The sequence below is a fragment of the Hyla sarda genome, chromosome 2 (assembly GCF_029499605.1).
Source record: "Hyla sarda isolate aHylSar1 chromosome 2, aHylSar1.hap1, whole genome shotgun sequence".
NCBI classification, from domain to species: Eukaryota; Metazoa; Chordata; class Amphibia; order Anura; family Hylidae; genus Hyla; species Hyla sarda.
Genome location: NC_079190.1, coordinates 246,257,613 through 246,275,740, shown reverse-complemented (window position 1 = coordinate 246,275,740; position 18,128 = coordinate 246,257,613). Strand labels below are relative to the sequence as shown.

Genomic DNA, 18,128 nt, shown 5'->3' with positions numbered 1-18,128 from the left:
CGCAAACTTGCAGCCTGATACTCACTGTAAGCCCCCTGCCCATGTGAGTGTACCATGTACATTCACGGGGGGGGGGACCTCCAGCTGTTGCAAAACTACAACTCCCAGCATGCACAGTCTATCAGTGCATGCTGGTAATTATAGTTTTGCAACAGCTGGAGGCACACGGGTTGGGAAACACTGAGTTAGGAAACAGACAATGTTTCCCAACCAGTGTGCCTCCTGTTGTTGCAAAACCACAACTCCCAAACATTCTCAGGCATGCTGGAAGTAGTAGTTCGGCAACATCTTTAGAGCCAGATGTTGTCGAACTACAACTCCCAGCATGCTTGGAGTTGTAGTTTGCAACATCTGGGGGACTACAGTTTGCAGACCACTAATACAGTGGTTCCCAATCTGTGCCCTTCCAGATGTTGCAAAACTACAACTCCCAGCATGCCAAAACTGTCCAGGCATGCTGGGAGTTGTAGTTCTGCAACATCTGAAGGGCCAGATGTTACAGAACTACAACTCCCAGCATGCCTGGACAGTAAGGGCATGCTGACGATGTGTAGTTTTGCAACATCTGGAAGGGCACAGTGGTCCCAAAACTGCGGACCTCCAGATGTTGCAAAACTGCAACTCCCAGCATGCCCAGATGCCAAGGGCTGTCTGGGCATGCTGGGAGTTGTAGTATACAGGGTCCCAATACAGCAATCCATGTCGCTTTATGGCGACGTGCATTGCTGTAAAAGGCCCGACCGCGGCTGAAGATCTACTCACCTGTTGCCGCCGCTGCCATCTTCCTTGCCGGGATCCGGGTCTTCAGGGACGAGGTAAGTACCGGGGCCGGTCCCCAGCAGTCCCCCGTCCCCCGCCGCGTCCTCCGGTCTTCCTCCCGTCCTCTCCGGACTTCCAGGGGCCGGGCAGGACGGGAGGATGTAACCGACCCCCCCCCCCCCACCCCCTGCGATTGGTCGGTTAACTAACCGAAGAATCGCAGGGGATCGGAGGAGGTGGCAGGCTTGCCACCTCGCTCCTATACTCCAGCATGGTCCTGGCTGTCTGTGACAGCCGGGATGATGCAAAATTACCGGGCGGTCGGGTCCCAGAGACCCGATCAGCCCGGTATCGCCGCAGATCACAAGGGCGATTTCCCTTGCGATTTGCGGCGACATGGGGGGCCTACATGGCCCCACTCGGCGTTTGCCCTGGATCCCTGCTGAAGGATTTCAGCAGGGATCCGCTTCCGATCTCCGCCGGGTGAGTGGCGGAGACCAGGAAAAGACCATGATGTATGCATACCTCATGGGTCCTTAAGACGTAGGGTGTGATGACGTATGCATATGTCATGGGTCCTTAAGAGGTTAAGGTGAAAATGGGCTTGGCCCTTAAGGGGTTAAAAACACACACACATTAACCCCTTCCTTATTAAATGTTTAAATCACCCCCCTTTTCCCAAATTCCATATAAAAATATATACACATAATAAAAATAAACATATGTGGTATTGCCATGTGCATAAATGTCCTAACTATAAAAATATAAGGTTAATTAAACCGCACGGTCAATGGCGAACACGTAAAAAAGTCCAAAACTGCGTATTTTTGGTTACTTTGTATACCCTAAAAATATGTATAAAAAGTGATTTAAAAAAATTAGCCCTCATACATCCCCGTATACAGAAAAATAAAAAAAGTTATAGGGGTCAGATGGGGACAATTTTAAACATACAAATTTTGTCGCATGTAGTTATAATTTTTTTAAAGTAGTAAAATGAAGAAAAACTATATAAATTAGGTATCATTGTAACCGTATGGACCTACAGAATAAATGTATGATGTCTTTTTTCCCGGAAAGTGCATTGCTTAGAATCAGAAGCCCCCAAAAGTCACAAAATGGCATTTGTTTCCCAATTTTGCTTCACAAATATTAGTTTTTTGGGTTCGCCGTAAATTTTGTGGTGAAATGATTGATGTTATTACAAAGTACAATTGGTGAGGCAAAAAATAAGCCCTTATACGAGTCTGTAGGTGCAAAATTTAAATCATTATGGGGGAGATTTATCAAAACCTGTCCATAGGAAAAGTTGCCCAGTTGCCCATAGCAACCAATGAGATTGCTTCTTTCATTTTGCCGAGGCCTTGTTAAAAAATGAAAGAAGCGAGCTGATTGGTTGCTATGGGCAACTGGGAAATTTTTCATTTGCACAGGTTTTGATAAATCTCCCCCTATGATTTTTAGAAAGTGATGTGGAAAAAATGAAAGTGTAAAAACGGAAAAACCCGTGGTCCTTAAGGGGTTAATGTAAAAGTAAATGTCCTAGTTCACAATTGTTTTCTGACCTTAACTGACAGTTTTTTTGACTGAAAATAACTTTATTTGCAATCAATTGTCAATCACATATACAATAAATAATAAACTCACCATACATAGCATGACAGCACCATATACAGAACAGGTTCCCTACGCTATACATCATACTGCATGCTACACAAAAATTCCTGCATACATTAGATATGTTTCCAAAAACAACAGTATGTAAACAGCCAATGGGAAACAACCTGAAATTGCTGCTCCTCCTACTCATTTTACACATCTGAAGATCATGTCTTGTCATGTGTAAACATTTGATTGACACACGCATCTCTGCATGTATAGAAATGAACAGATAGAGAAGTCAAAACCCATGATTATACATATTTTGTTGCTTGATATAGTAGATACTGTTCGTTTTGACAATGTTTCATAATGTATGCGGGAGTGTTAGTGAATCATGTAGTATGATGTATAGCGTAAGGAACCTGTGATTTATATTTTACTTTCATGCTATGTGGTAAATGTATTATTTATTGTATATGTGAATGAAGATTGATTGCAAATAAAGTTATTTTAAATCAAAAAATGATTCCACATATAAATAAGAAGCATGTTTATACTGTGCAAGTTACCAAGCTTTCCTGGGGTCCTGAAAAGCAAATATGCCTAGCTATGGTGTTATTTGGGAACACAAAGGAGGATTTTTCTAAGTATTCAGCATACTCTATTACAGCTCTACGCAACTTCCCAATGCCTGAAAGGCAAAATCTGCTTAGCTTTGACACTATTTGGGAGTAAGGAAATGGATTTATTATGGTAGCTGTAGCATCTGGCAGTCCCTATTACAGTTCCAGGGGGCCTGTTTGTTGTCTATCGGCTTTCCAAAGCTGATGAAAGGCAAATATGCCCAATCTATCAGTTCATCATGAACTTCTGTGGCAACTGTGGATTGCATTTACACACTCTGGGGGGGGGGGGATTTATCAAAATCTGTTCAGAGGAAAAGTTGCTGAGTTGCCCCTAGCAACCATTCAGATTGTTTCTTTCATTCTTGAAAAGGCCTGTGGAAAAGAAAAGAAGCGATCTGAGTGGTTGCTATGGAAAACTCAGCAACTTTTCCTCTGGACAGCGTTTGATAAATCTCCCCCTCTGACTCCAACAAGACGCTGTATTCTTCCTAGGGTCTAAGGGGGGGGGGGGGGGGGCAGTTGTTTGACTGGCTTTTTCAGTATGAAATACTGAAAATTTTCTAATGAAAGCAATTGCAAAACCTATTGGTTTTACATGCTTTACAACATATCAAAAGTTTATATCTGCCAGTGCACATTTAAAGAGTACCTGTCATCATCTAAACTTTCCCTGATCACCCTTCCCATCTGTCCCTTTCTCTAACTATGCCTATCCCTGTGTTTATTGAGGTTTAAAAAGCTGTGGAAATACCTTTTTTTATCCCTCTTCATTAGCTCAGGAACACTGTCTTTCTGAGGGGTGGAAGGAGGCGGGTCCCGACAGGTATGATGTCACATGAAGCCTGGCTGGGACTCTGCTTCTGCCAGTCTTCCTGTATGCTGCTCTCCCTCTGCAGCAGTGTTTCCCAACCAGGGCACCTCCAGCTGTTGCAAAACTACAACTCTCAGCATGCCCAGGCAGCCAACAGCTGGGGGGGGGGGGGGGGTGGCACAGAGCAGGGAGTGCAGTGAGATAATACAATGTATAAGATAACGTGTGGTGAGGGGCAGGGAGAACACAGAGCAGGGGGGAGGGGGAGGTGACTGGCTGTTATATGAGAGGCATGTGCAGGCTTGTAGCTCACAGTACTGAACTTCCGGTGGAAGGACCAGAGCCCTTCAGCATTAATCCTAAAAGCTGTATACTTACTATGAAAAGCATAGGATGCTGCTTGCAGAACAGGCATAGAAGAGTGACCCCTAGTGGCCAAAAGTATAAAATGAAAAAACTGGTATAAATATTAATATTTTTTAATGAAGATATATTACAATATCTCTTCATTAATGATTATGAACAACATATTAAAAGTTTTTGTTGATGACAGGTACTCTTTAAGGACCCAGGGCATACCTGGGCGTACGCCATGAACATTTCCATTCACCACCGGTAACCGGACGGGTCATACGGGTCACCGGTGACCCAGAAAAAGAGGGTGAACTGTGGTGTACTACACACCACCAATCACCCTCTGTTGCTAGGGGCAGGTGTCGATGACATCACCTCCCCAGGAGAGCAGCTATTGCTCGGCCATTAATCCGATCAATAGCTGCCGGCTGAGGGAGGGTTAAAGGGGTACTCCGGTAAAAATCTTTTTTTCTTTTAAATCAACTAGGGGCAGAAAGTTAAACATATCTGTAAATTACTTCTATTAAAAAATCTTAATCCTTCCAGTACTTATTAGCTGATGAATGGTACAGAGAAAATTCCTTTCTTTTTGGAACACTGATGACATCACGAGCACAGTGCTCTCTGCTTACATCTCTGTTCATTTTAGCAACCATGCATAGCAGATGCATAGCAGATGCATAGCAGATGTATGCTAAGGGCAGCATGGTGGCTCAGTGGTTAGCACTGCTGCCTTGCAGTGCTGGGGATTTGGGTTCAAATCCCACTAAGGACAACAATAAAGAAAGCTTTATTATTATTATAACGTCAGCAGAGAGAACTGTGCTCGTAATGTCATCAGTGAGCATTCCAAAAAGAAAAGAATTTCCTCTGTAGTATTCAGCAGCTAATAAGTACAGGAAGGATTAAGATTTTTTAATAGAAGTAATTTACAAATATGTTTAACTTTCTGTCACCAGTTTTTTGTTTTTTTTTATCTAAAGCCGAGTAACGTGCTTTCGATTCACCCAAAGTGCAAGAAAAAGTGCAAACGTGTTACACTAAAAAAACGTGCACAAAGGATGCGGTCTATCGCAAGCCCTTCTCCGATAGGAGAGAGGCCCCCCAACAAACCTTACCCTTCGCCTCCGGACCAAAAGGTACCTGCGAGGTTCCAGGTTCGATGTCCCTTTTCGCCGAAGCTACTAGGGGACCACAAATGCTCCCGGCATCCCCCTTGGCGTTAGCCAAGGTATCTGCCTGCAGAGCCGATTACGGTAGGTACCCTGCCAAAGCAGGAGTACCCGGGGTGTTTGCAGGGAGGTGCGGAACCTAATGGCCACACACACCTCCCCTAGACCGCCAGGAAGGACACCCAGAAGGGCTACCGCATCCTGACAAATCCTGTGAACACACAACACGCAAAAAGTGACACAGTGAGACAAAAAAGAAATAAATAAGTGAATGTGTGCAGATATACTGCCCGGACATCCGGCCGGATCTATATCTAAATTTCTCTGATCCTAGCCAGAAGGCCGGGAATCAAGAGGTGAGTGCCACAAGGTGAAGAGATTATGGTGCCCGTGCTTCAACTCAGTGAGTCCTTCCTCCCAGTGAGTTTCGGCACCTCGGGGTCACCACTCCCCGAGGCACAAAAGTACCTCGGCTCTAGACCCTCTCAGCCTCATGGCGAGACCCGGAGGGAACAGGTCACATCGGGGCAGCCGTCGAGCCGATTCCTCAGAACCAGCCCCGGAAAGCCCTGGTACACCTGCATCCTCCATGCAGCACCCATCCCCACCAGCCCCATATCGGCGTTACTGTCCACCGGCATGAAAAACTGATAAGAACAGATACTACACTTGATCTTAGCCAAAAGGCCACCAGTTGATTTAAAAGAAAAAAGGTTTTCACCGGAGTACCCCTTTAATGCCCCTTTCCCTCTGCTCCGCCCACCCGCCTACCTCAGTCGGCGAGAAGAGCTGAGAGAAGGAGCCAGGGAACCCCCTCAGAACAGATCTGTGCCCTCCAGGGTACCCATAGTGAAGTGATTCCCAACCGCGGTGCCGTTCGCCACTGCCCGTGGTGCCGCGGGATTTTGCTGCGATTTTATTTATTTATTCTTTTTTTTTTTTTTTTATAAATATCCCGCTTATGACTGGTGGCGCAGGGGGAGAAGGGAAGGAAGCCTGCGTGCGCACTGCGCACACAGCATCCCCCTCCCCACTGCATCTCCCTCCCCCCTGCGTCCCTCTCCCCCTTCTACCTTGCGGCGCAGTGAGACGAAAATGGGTCCCTGGGGCGGAACGATCTTCACCTGCGCCGGACTCACGTGCCTGCCACGGACCTGCAAGCTGCGCGGACCGGCTTGCTTAAGGTATTGTACCCTTTCCACCCCTCTGTTACCCCTTCTCAACCCTGTCCAAACCCCCCCGTCACCCGGGTCCACCCTATACCCCCCCCCCGTCACCAATGTCCACCCCCCCCTTCACCCATGTCCACCCCCCCGTCACCCATGTCCACCCCCCCGTCACCCATGTCCACCCCCCTCCGTCACCCGTGTCCACCCCCCCTTCACCCGTGTCCACCCCCCTTCACCCGTGTCCCCCCCCTTCACCCATGTCCACCCCCCCTTCACCCATGTCCACCCCCTCCCGTCACCCATGTCTACCCCCCCCTGTCACCCATGTCTACCCCCCCCGTCACCCATGTCCACCCCCCGTCACCCATGTCCACCCCCCCCCGTCAGCCATGTCCACCCCCCCCTGTCCACCCTCCTGTCACCCCTGTCCACCCTCCTGTCACCCATGTTCACACCCCTGTCCACCCTCCTGTCACCCCTGTCCACCCTCCTGTCACCCATGTTCTCCCTCCTGTCATCCCTTTCACTCCCGTCCACCCTCCTGTCACCCATGTTCACCACCCCCCCTGTCATCCATGTCCACCCTCCTGTCACCCTCGTCCACCCTCCTTTCACCCCTGTCCACCCCCGTCACCCCTGTCCACCCTCCTGTCACCCATGTTTACCCTCCTGTCATCCCTTTCACTCCCGTCCACCCTCCTGTCACCCATGTCCACCCTCCTGTCACCCATGTCACCCATGTTCACCCTCATCCACCCTCCTGTCACCCATGTTCACCCTCCTGTCATCCCTTTCACCCCCGTCACCCATGTTCAACCTCCTGTCATCACTTTCACTCCTGTCCACCCATTAGTCACCCATGTTCACCCCCCCCCCCGTAACCCTTGTTCATCCCCCCTGTAACCCTTGTTCCCCCCCCGTCATTCATGTCCACCCCTCCCTGTCACCCATGTCCACCCCCGTCATCGCTGTCACCGCAGTCCACCCTCCTGTCATCCCTGTCACCCCCGTCCACCCTCCTGTCACCCATGTTCCCACCCCTGTCACCCATGTTCACCCTCCTGTCACCCATGTACACTCCTCTACACCCATCTGTCACCCATGGACACTCCTCTACACCCATCTTTCACCCATGTCCACTCCTCTACACCCCTTTGTCACCCATGTACACTCCTCTATACCTTTCTCTCATCCATGTACACTCCTCTACACCCCTGTCACCCATGTACACTCCTCTACACCCATCTTTCACCCATGTCCACTCCTCTACACCCCCTTTGTCACCCATGTACACTCCTCTTTACCCTTCTCTCATCCATGTACACTCCTCTACACCGCTGTCACCCATGTCCACTCCTCTACACACCTCTGTACACTCCTCTACACCCCTCTGTCACCCATGTACACTCCTCTACACTCCTCTGTCACCCATGTACACTCCTCTATACCCCTCTCTCATCCATGTACACTCCTCTACACCCCTCTGTCACCCCTGTCCACTGCTCTACACCCCTCTGTACACTCCTCTATACCCCTCTGTCACCCCTGTCCACTGCTCTACACCCCTCTGTACACTCCTCTATACCCCTCTGTCACCCATGTACACTCCTCTATACCCCTCTGTCACCCATGTACACTCCTCTATACCCCTCTGTCAAACATGTACACTCATCTACACCCCTCTGTCCACTCCTCTACACCCGTCACCCATGTACACTCTTCTACACCCCTGTCACCCATGTACGCTCCATTACACCCCTCTGTCCACTCCTCTACAACCCTGTCACCCATGTCCACTCCTCTACACCCCCTGTACACTCCTCTACACCCCTCTGTCACCCATGTACACTCCTCTACACCCCTCTGTCACCCATGTACACTCCTCTACACCCCTCTGTCACCCATGTACACTCCTCTACACCCCTGTCACCCATGTACACTCCTCTACACCCCTCTGTCACCCATGTACACTCCTCTACACCCCTCTGTCACCCATGTACACTCCTCTACACCCCTGTCACCCATGTACACTCCTCTATACCCCTCACTCATCCATGTACACTCCTCTACACCCCTTTGTCACCCATGTACACTCCTCTATACCCCTCTGTCACACGTACACTCATCTACACCCCTCTGTCCACTCCTCTACACCCCTGTCACCCATGTACACTCCTCTACATCCGTCACCCATGTACGCTCCTCTACACCCCTCTGTCCACTCCGCTACACCCGTCACCCATGTCCACTCCTCTACACACCTCTGTCACCCATGTACACTCCTCTACACCCCTCTGTCACCCATGTACACTCCTCTACACCCCTCTGTCACCCATGTACACTCCTCTACACCCCTGTCACCCACGTACACTCCTCTACACCCCTCTGTCACCCATGTACACTCCTCTATACCCCTCTCTCATCCATGTACACTGCTCTACACCCCTCTGTACACTCCTCTATACCCCTTTGTCACCCATGTACACTCCTCTATACCCCTCTGTCACCCATGTACACTCCTCTACACCCCTCTGTCACCCATGTACACTCCTCTATACCCCTCTCTCATCCATGTACACTCCTCTACACCCCTTTGTCACCCATGTACACTCCTCTACACCCATCTGTCACCCATGTACACTCCTCTACACCCATCTTTCACCCATGTCCACTCCTCTACACCCCTTTGTCACCCATGTACACTCCTCTATACCTTTCTCTCATCCATGTACACTCCTCTACACCCCTGTCACCCATGTACACTCCTCTACATCCCTGTCACCCATGTACGCTCCTCTACACCCCTCTGTCCACTCCGCTACACCCCTGTCACCCATGTCCACTCCTCTACACACCTCTGTCACCCATGTACACTCCTCTACACCCCTCTGTCACCCACGTACACTCCTCTACACCCCTCTGTCACCCATGTACACTCCTCTATACCCCTCTCTCATCCATGTACACTGCTCAACACCCCTCTGTACACTCCTCTATACCCCTTTGTCACCCATGTACACTCCTCTATACCCCTCTGTCACCCATGTACACTCCTCTACACCCCTCTGTCACCCATGTACACTCCTCTATACCCCTCTCTCATCCATGTACACTCCTCTACACCCCTTTGTCACCCATGTACACTCCTCTATACCTTTCTCTCATCCATGTACACTCCTCTACACCCCTGTCACCCATGTACACTCCTCTACACCAATCTTTCACCCATGTCCACTCCTCTACACCCCTTTGTCACCCATGTACACTCCTCTATACCCTTCTCTCATCCATGTACACTCCTCTACACCCCTGTCACCCATGTCCACTCCTCTACACACCTCTGTACACTCCTCTACACCCCTCTGTCACCCATGTACACTCCTTTACACCCCTCTGTCACCCCTGTCCACTTCTCTACACCCCTCTGTCACCCATGTACACTCCTCTATACCCCTCTGTCACCCATGTACACTCCTCTATACCCCTCTGTCACACATGTACACTCATCTACACCCCTCTGTCCACTCCTCTACACCCCTGTCACCCATGTACACTCCTCTACACCCCTGTCACCCATGTCCACTCCTCTACACCCATGTACACTCCTCTACACCCCTCTGTCACCTATGTACACTCCTCTACACCCCTGTCACCCATGTACACTCCTCTACACCCCTCTGTCACCCATGTACACTCCTCTATACCCCTCTCTCATCCATGTACACTCCTCTACACCCCTCTGTCACCCATGTACGCTCCTCTACACCCCTGTCACCCATGTACGCTCCTCTACACCCCTCTGTACACTCCTCTACACCCGTCACCCATGTACGCTCCTCTACACCCCTCTGTACACTCCTCCACAGCCCTGTCACCCATGTACGCTCCTCTACACCCCTCTGTCCACTCCTCTACACCCCTGTCACCCATGTACGCTCCTCTACACCCTTGTCACCCATGTACGTTCCTCTACACCCCTGTCACCCATGTATGCTCTTCAAAACCCCTCTGTACGCTCCTCTACACCCCTGTCACCCATGTACGCTCCTCTACACCCCTCTGTACGCTCCTCTACACCAGTCACCCATGTACGCTCCTCTACACCCGTCACCCATGTACGCTCCTCTACACCACTCTGTACACTCCTCTACACCCCTCTAAACCCATTTGTCACCCATGTCCACCCCTCTACATACCTCTGTCACCCATGTCCACTCTTCTACACCCCTCTGTCACTCATGTAAAAAAAAGTTTGGCGCCTAATAGATCTGTTTTGCAGGTTTAACGGCGAAGAAATGTGTGTGGAAGAAATCGTGATGATGGGCCGGACCAGATGGAGAAGAGAAGGCAATGTTGCAAATTAGAGAAGACGTCATTGGTGAGTTGCTGTATAAAGCAGCACTTTAAACTACATACTCACTGATAAATAGATATAGTGCATTGCGTTTTTTACCATTTTTCCTTTTTTATTTTTGCTCACCAACCTCGGTAGCGGTGCCCCGCGGAAATTATTTTTTTCGAGGTGTGCCCCGACCCAAAAAAGGTTGGGAAACACTGCCATAGTGGCATAAAGCCACAGTTAGTGCAGGGAGAGATTGCCTTGAGGGACAGGTGGGTGGTGTGTTAATCCGCAGGATAGTTGACCCGGGCCCTATTAGGGCATCCAGGTGCTGTGCTCTCCCTCCTACTGTTTTTTGGGGCACAGACTTTTTCTTGGTCATAAAATAATGGTGTGTGATTCATAAATCACACATTGTTATTTTGTTTACACCAAGCACCCCCCCCCCCCGTAGATATAAAAAGGTAATGGCCTGCCGGGCATTTGCCTTACTTGCCTCCAACACCGAATATGCCAGTGAGGGTGAGGAAGACCCCACTTTCTTGTGGTCTTCCTCGTCCTCCTCATCATCTAGTTCTGATGATAAGCCCCCCAGAAGGCGGCGGAGATGCCGTCAAGCGAGGCCACATGCTAGTGACCCTGTGGCTCACACTAGTACGAGTGACCCTGCTGCTCATACTAGGAGTCCGACCCCCAGACAAGTTTACCGGAGCCCCCCACCGATGAACCTGTCTCAGGAATCCAGATTGACATAGTTGAGTACACTGAAATGGACTTTTTTAGTTATTATTTCAGTGATGACTTGTCAATTTAATGGTAGAGCAGACGAAGCTGTATGCCCAACAGTTCATAGCCCACCACCCAGATTCGATTTTACTAGACTTAATGGATGGCACGCCATCAATGCAGCCGAAATGAGGATGTTTTGGCGCCTCCTGCTGCATATGGGCCTAGTCAAAAAATCCAGTGTCAGGCAATAGTGGAGTGGGGATAGTCCTCTATCAGACCCCAATCTACAGTATGGCCAAGACACGGGGACGGTTTGAGGCTATAAGGAAATGCCTGCATTACAATGATAATCTAAGAGCCGAGGAACGTGCTCTCGAATCACCCGAAGTGCAAGAAAAAGTACAAACATGTTACATTAAAAAAATGTGTACAAAGGATGCGGTCTATCGCAAGCCTTTTCTGACAGGAGAGAGGCCACCCAACAAACCTTAACCTTCGCCCCCAGACCAAAAGGTACCTGCAAGGTTCCAGGTTTGATGTCCCTTTTCGCCGAAACTACTAAGGGACCATAAAGGCTTCCGGCATCCCCCTTGGCGTTTGCCAAGGTATCTGCCTGCAGAGCCGTAAACGGTTGGTACCCTGCCCATGCAGGAGTACCCAGGGGTTTTTGCAGGGAGGTGAGGAACCTGATGGCCACACACCTTCCCTAAACCGCTATGAGGGACACCCAGAAGGGCTACCGCACCCTAACAATCCTGTGAACACACAACATGCAAAAAGTGACAAAACATTTATTAAAAAGTGGATGTGTGCATGTAAACTGCCCGGACATCTGTCCGGATCTATAAAAAAATGTCTCTGATCTTAGTCAGAAGACCGGGAATCAAGAGGTGAGTGCCACAAGGTGAAGAGATCATGGTGCCCGTGCTTCCACTCAGTGAGCCAATACTTCCAGTGAGTTTCAGCACCTCGGGGTCACCACTCCCCGAGGCACTAAAGTACCTCGGCTTTAGACCCTCTCAGCCTCATGGCGAGACCCGGAGGAAACAGGTCACATCAGGGCAGCCGTCGAGCTGATTCCTCAGAACCAGCCCGAGAACACCTGTCCCCTCCATGCAGCACCCATCCCCTTCAGCTCCAAACCGGTGCTGTGGAGACCACCGGCATGAAACTGATAAGAACAGATACTACACTTAATCTTAGCCAAAGGGCAGAGAAGCGATAATGACAATGATAATGTTGCATGTCCCCCATAAGGTGGTCCTGCCTATGACCTACAGTACAAAATCCTGCCAGTCATAGATCACTTTGGGGCCAAATTTTGAGAGGCCTAAGTACCCCAAAGGGAGGTCTCTATTGATGAGTATCTCATCAGTTTTAAGGGGAGACTCATCTTCTGCCAATACATTCCCACTAAGCGGGCGAGGTTGGCGTGAAACTCTACAATCTTTGCGAGAGTAACTCAGGGTACACTTGCAAGTTTAGAGTATACGAGGGACGAGATTCCCGTATTGAACCCCCAGAATGTCCCCCCACTCTGGTGTTAGTGGGAAACTTGTTTGGGATCTTTTTGCACCCATTGCTGGATAAGGGTTACCACTTTTCTTTGGATAACTTTTATACCATCCAGAATCATGTCCGCTTGTAGGACCATACGGAAGAATCAGAGGCCTCCCTTCAAATTGTCTCCAGACACCTATGCCCAAGGGTCCAGTGCCCTTACCAGTGAAAATCTGTTGCTGGTCAGGTATAAGGATAAGAGGGATGTCCACAAATCATGGTAACGGCAGCACCCTTGTCCCTGTACGAGGTACCACGACATCGGTCCTCAAGCCCGACTACAATCGGTATACGGGGGGGAGTTGATCTCTCTGATCAAGTCCTCAAGCCAAATAATGCCATGTGGAAAAGGCATGGTACAAAAAAGTTGTGGTCTACATGGTCCAGGTTGCCATGTACAATTCTTTTGTACTGCCCCAGTACGCTGGCAACACAGGGACATTCCTTCAAGTGGAAGTCCTAAAGGCCCTGATCTTTGGCAACTAGGAAAGAGCAGGCCGGAGTTCCCTTGAAACAGGAAATGTAGGTGCCAGGATCGTCCCAAGCCAACACTGTCCAGGGGAGGTCCCCCATACCGGAAAATAAGGGACAATCTAAGAAAAAATGCAGAGTGTGTCAGAGAGGGGGATTAAGGAAGGACACCACCACTCAGTGTGACACATGCCCCGATCATCCGGGCCTCTGCATCAAAGATTGCTTCAGGGAGTATCACACTTCCATGGAGTACTAAATTGCTAATCCTCTTACCGCATTTTAATTTCCCATAATTTGACCCCAATGTACCAGTCCAGAGTACATTCCAAATTGTAAACCCATGAACCCCAAAATTGCCCAAAAAACACTTTCACAAAATAACTCTGATAAGACCTCTTGGGGTATTTTTTCAAACAATGGGTCATGAGTCACTAGCATCAGTGGTTTGCATATTACCTCAAATGCGCAGCGCTCTCTCCCCATCTGAGCAGTGTGCACATTTGCAGGCAACAGGTTGGGGATGGCCACACACATCACATTCCCAGAATGATGATTCAGAACATATGGGGAGGGCATATTTTTTTACTTTTGGCTACTCATAATTCTGGGAACATAATTGGCATATGAGTAGTAAAATTGCAATTTTCCTTTTCCCCAAAATACACTTCATCCATTCCTGGAAAATAAATTTAGGGAACACCCATCTGTTCTAAATGTCCACTTCCCCCCCTATACACCTTCCCCAGGGGGTGTAATGTCTGTAAGGCTGTGGGTTCACACTACGTTTTTTCCCATACGGGAGCGCATACGGCAGGGGGGAGCTAAAACCTCGCGCTCCCGTATGTCACCGTATGCGCTCCCGTATGTCATTCATTTCAATGAGCCGGCCGGAGTGAAACGTTCGGTCCGGTCGGCTCATTTTTGCGCCGTATGCGCTTTTACAACCGGACCTAAAACTGTGGTCCGGTTGTAAAAGCGCATACGGCGCAAAAATGAGCCGACCGGACCGAACGTTTCACTCCGACCGGCTCATTGAAATGAATGACATACGGGAGCGCATACGGTGGCATACGGGAGCGCGAGGTTTTAGCTCCCCCCTGCCGTATGCGCTCCTGTATGGGAGAAAACGTAGTGTGAACCCACCCTAATAGGGTCACATGTGGGTGTTCCTTTCTTTGATTTTCTTCTGAATGTATGTAGCCATCAGCGACTGGTAGGTCAGTAAGAAATATACGCCTCAAATGCGAACAGAGTTCTCTCTCATGAGCCCAGTCATATTTCCAAGCAACAATTTGGAGATAACATGTTACTTGTTCCCAGAAAGATGAAGTAGAGCATAGGTGAAAATTGCAATTTTCATTTTTCCCAAACTAAACCTCATCCATTCCCGGAAAATAAATTTAGGAAACACCCGTGTGTTCAAAATGTCCACTTTACCCCTATACCCATTCCTCAGGGGGGTACTGTCTGTAATGGAGTCCCATGTGGGTGTTTTTTTGTTTTATTTTCCTCTGAATGTATGTAACCGTCAGCTACTGATATGCCATAGGCCTCAAATGTGAACATAGCTCTATGACTCCTGAGCCCTGTTATGTGCCCACACAGCATGTTACGTCAACATACTGTATGGGGTATTTCTATACTCAAAAGCAATGGTGTCATTTTACGGCCCACTGTTCCAAACACCTGTGAGGTGTAAATACTCACTGCTGTACCCCTTGTTACGTTCCTTGAGGGGTTTAGTTTCCAAAATGATGGCATTGAGGGGGGGAGGGGGGTCCCACTGTTCTGGCACCACGTGAGCTCTGTAAACACACATGGCCCCCGACTCTCCAAAAGCCGAATGGTGCTCGTGCTCTTCTGGGCACTGTAGTGCACCCGCAGAGCAGTTTTACATCCAAATATGAAGTATGTCCTTACTCCGAAGTAATGTATTTTCAAATTTTGGGGGGCATTTACTCCTATAACCTCTTGTGAAAAATGAAAAAATTTGGGTAACCACAGTATTTTAGTGAAAATATTTTTTTTACTTTTCACATCCCACTTTAATGAACATTTATCAAACACCTGTGGGGTGTTAAGGCTAACTGTACTGCTCGTTACATTCCACAAGGGGTGTAGTTTCCAAAATAGTGTACCATATGGGTTTTTTTTTTTTTGCTGTTCTTGCACCATAGGGGCTTTCCTAAATGCGACATGCCCCACAAAAACCATTTCAGCAAAATTTGCTTGCCAAAAGCCAAATGTGGCTCCTTCTCTACTGAGCATTGTAGTGCGCTCACAGAGCACTTTATTTCCACACATGGGGTATTTCCATACTCAGAAGAAATGGGGATAAAAATTTGGAGGGGGGGCATTTTCTCCTATTACCCCTTGTGAAAATGAAAAATTTGGTGAAAAAACTGCAATTTAATAAAAAAAATAAGAAAAATTTAATTTACAGATCCCACTTTAACAAAAGGTCGTAAAAAAACCTGTGGGGTGTTTAGGCTCACTGGAACACATTGTTACATTCCTTGAGGGGTGAATACAAAAAACACAATAAGGATTGGGTTACTATACACGTCAAAATATATTGACTAAAGAGTTATATTATGTAATCCAATTACTAATAGTAACGAACTCAAGGTGCAAAGTGAACCCAAATCACTACAGCTAGTATGAACTCCCATACATATTAACACAACAAAAGAAGATGGAGTCACTTTATAGAAATATACAAAATCTAAAATGTATTAAATCACATACATATAAAAACACATTGGAGGCATAACACACTCAATGGGGGATAGAAAACAAAAAACACCAAGGTGTCACACTGTACCCCGTTCATTAAAAGTACTAACATATAATAAATATATATGTATATAATGGAGAGCTACAAAGAAGAAGAAAAACAGCCCTATAGTAGTTAGTACATACTTAGACAATGCACGTTCCCGGGGAACAGGGTGACACCACCCCAACGCAGCGTTTCGGACAAGACCCCTCGACAAAGGCTTGTCCGAAACGCTGCGTTGGGGTGGTGTCACCCTGTTCCCCGTAACCGTGCATTGTCTAAGTATGTACTAACTACTATAGGGCTGTTTTTCTTCTTCTTTGTAACTCTCCATTATATACATATATATATTTATTATATATTACTACTTTTAATGAACAGGGTACAGTGTGACACCTTGGTGTTTTTTGTTTTCTATCCCCCATTGAGTGTGTTATGCCTCCAATGTGTTTTTATATGTATGTGATTTAATACATTTTGGATTTTGTATATTTCTATAAAGTGACTCCATCTTCTTTTGTTGTGTTAATTCCTTGAGGGGTGTAGTTTCCAAAACAGTGTGCCATGTGTTTTTGTTTTTTTTTGCTGTTCTGGCACCATAGGCTTCCTAAATGCGACATGCCCCCCAAAAACCATTACAGCAAAATTCACTCTTCAAAATCATGTTGCTCCTTCTGGACATGAAAATGAAGAATTAGATTTTCTTTCACTAAAATGCTGGTGTTACCCCAAATTTTTCATTTTCACAAGGGGTAATAGGAGAAAAAGCCTCCCAAAATTTTTAACCCCATTTCTTCTGAGTATGGAAGCACCCCATAAGTGCAAGTTAAGTGCTCTGCGGGCGAACTACAATCCTCAGAAGAGAAGGAGCGCAATTGGGCTTTTGGAAAGAGAATTTGTTTGGAATGGAAGTCGGGGGCCATGTGCGTTTACAAAGCCCCCATGGTGCCAGAACAATGGACCCCCCACATGTGACCCTATTTCGGAAACTGCACCCCTCACGGAAAGTAGGCGTTTGACAGATCTTTGGAACCGTGGGCTGTGCAAATGAAAAATAAAATTTTTCATTTTCATGGACCACTGTTCCAAAAATCTGTCAGACACCTGTGGGGCATACATGCTCACTGCCTCCCAAGTTACATATCTTGAGGGGTGTAGTTTCCAAAATGGGGTCACATTTTGGGGGGAACCACTGTTCTGGCACCACGGATTTTGTAAACACACATGGCCTTCAATTCCAGACACATTCTCTCTCCAAAAGCCCAATGGCGCTCACTCTTTTCTGAGCTCTGTAGTTCGCCAGCAGAGCACTTTACGTCCACACATGGGGTATTTATATACTCAGAAGAAATGGGGTTACAAATTATAGGGGTCTTTTTTCCTATTACCCCTTGTGAAAATGAAAAATTTGGGATAACACCAGCATTTTAGTGAAAAAAATTTAAAAAATGCATTTTCCCGTCCAACTTTAACGAAAATTCTTCAAACACCTGTGGGGTGTTAAGGCTCACTATACCCCTTGTTACGTTCCGTGAGAGATGTAGTTTCCAAAATGGGGTCACGTGGGTGTTTTTTTTTTTTTTTTTTTTTTGCATTTATGGCAGAACCGCTGTAACATTCAGCATTCTCACTCCTGAACAATGTTGTGTGCCTGCAGAGCATTTTATGTCCACATATATAAGTATTTCCGTACTGCATTAAAAATTTTGGGGGTCTTTTTTTCCTTTTACCTCTTGTGAAAATGAAAAGTATAG

The 18,128-nt window shown here is 47.6% G+C and overlaps 1 protein-coding gene and 1 pseudogene across 20 annotated transcripts in view; both read right to left on the bottom strand.

The window, feature by feature from the left end:
- The window catches only part of TEX14 (testis expressed 14, intercellular bridge forming factor), a 536,718-nt gene that overhangs the window by 475,968 nt on the left and 42,622 nt on the right, over window positions 1-18,128 (bottom strand). The window lies entirely within an intron of this gene.
- On the bottom strand, window positions 12,675-12,784 carry LOC130359914 (U2 spliceosomal RNA; annotated as a pseudogene).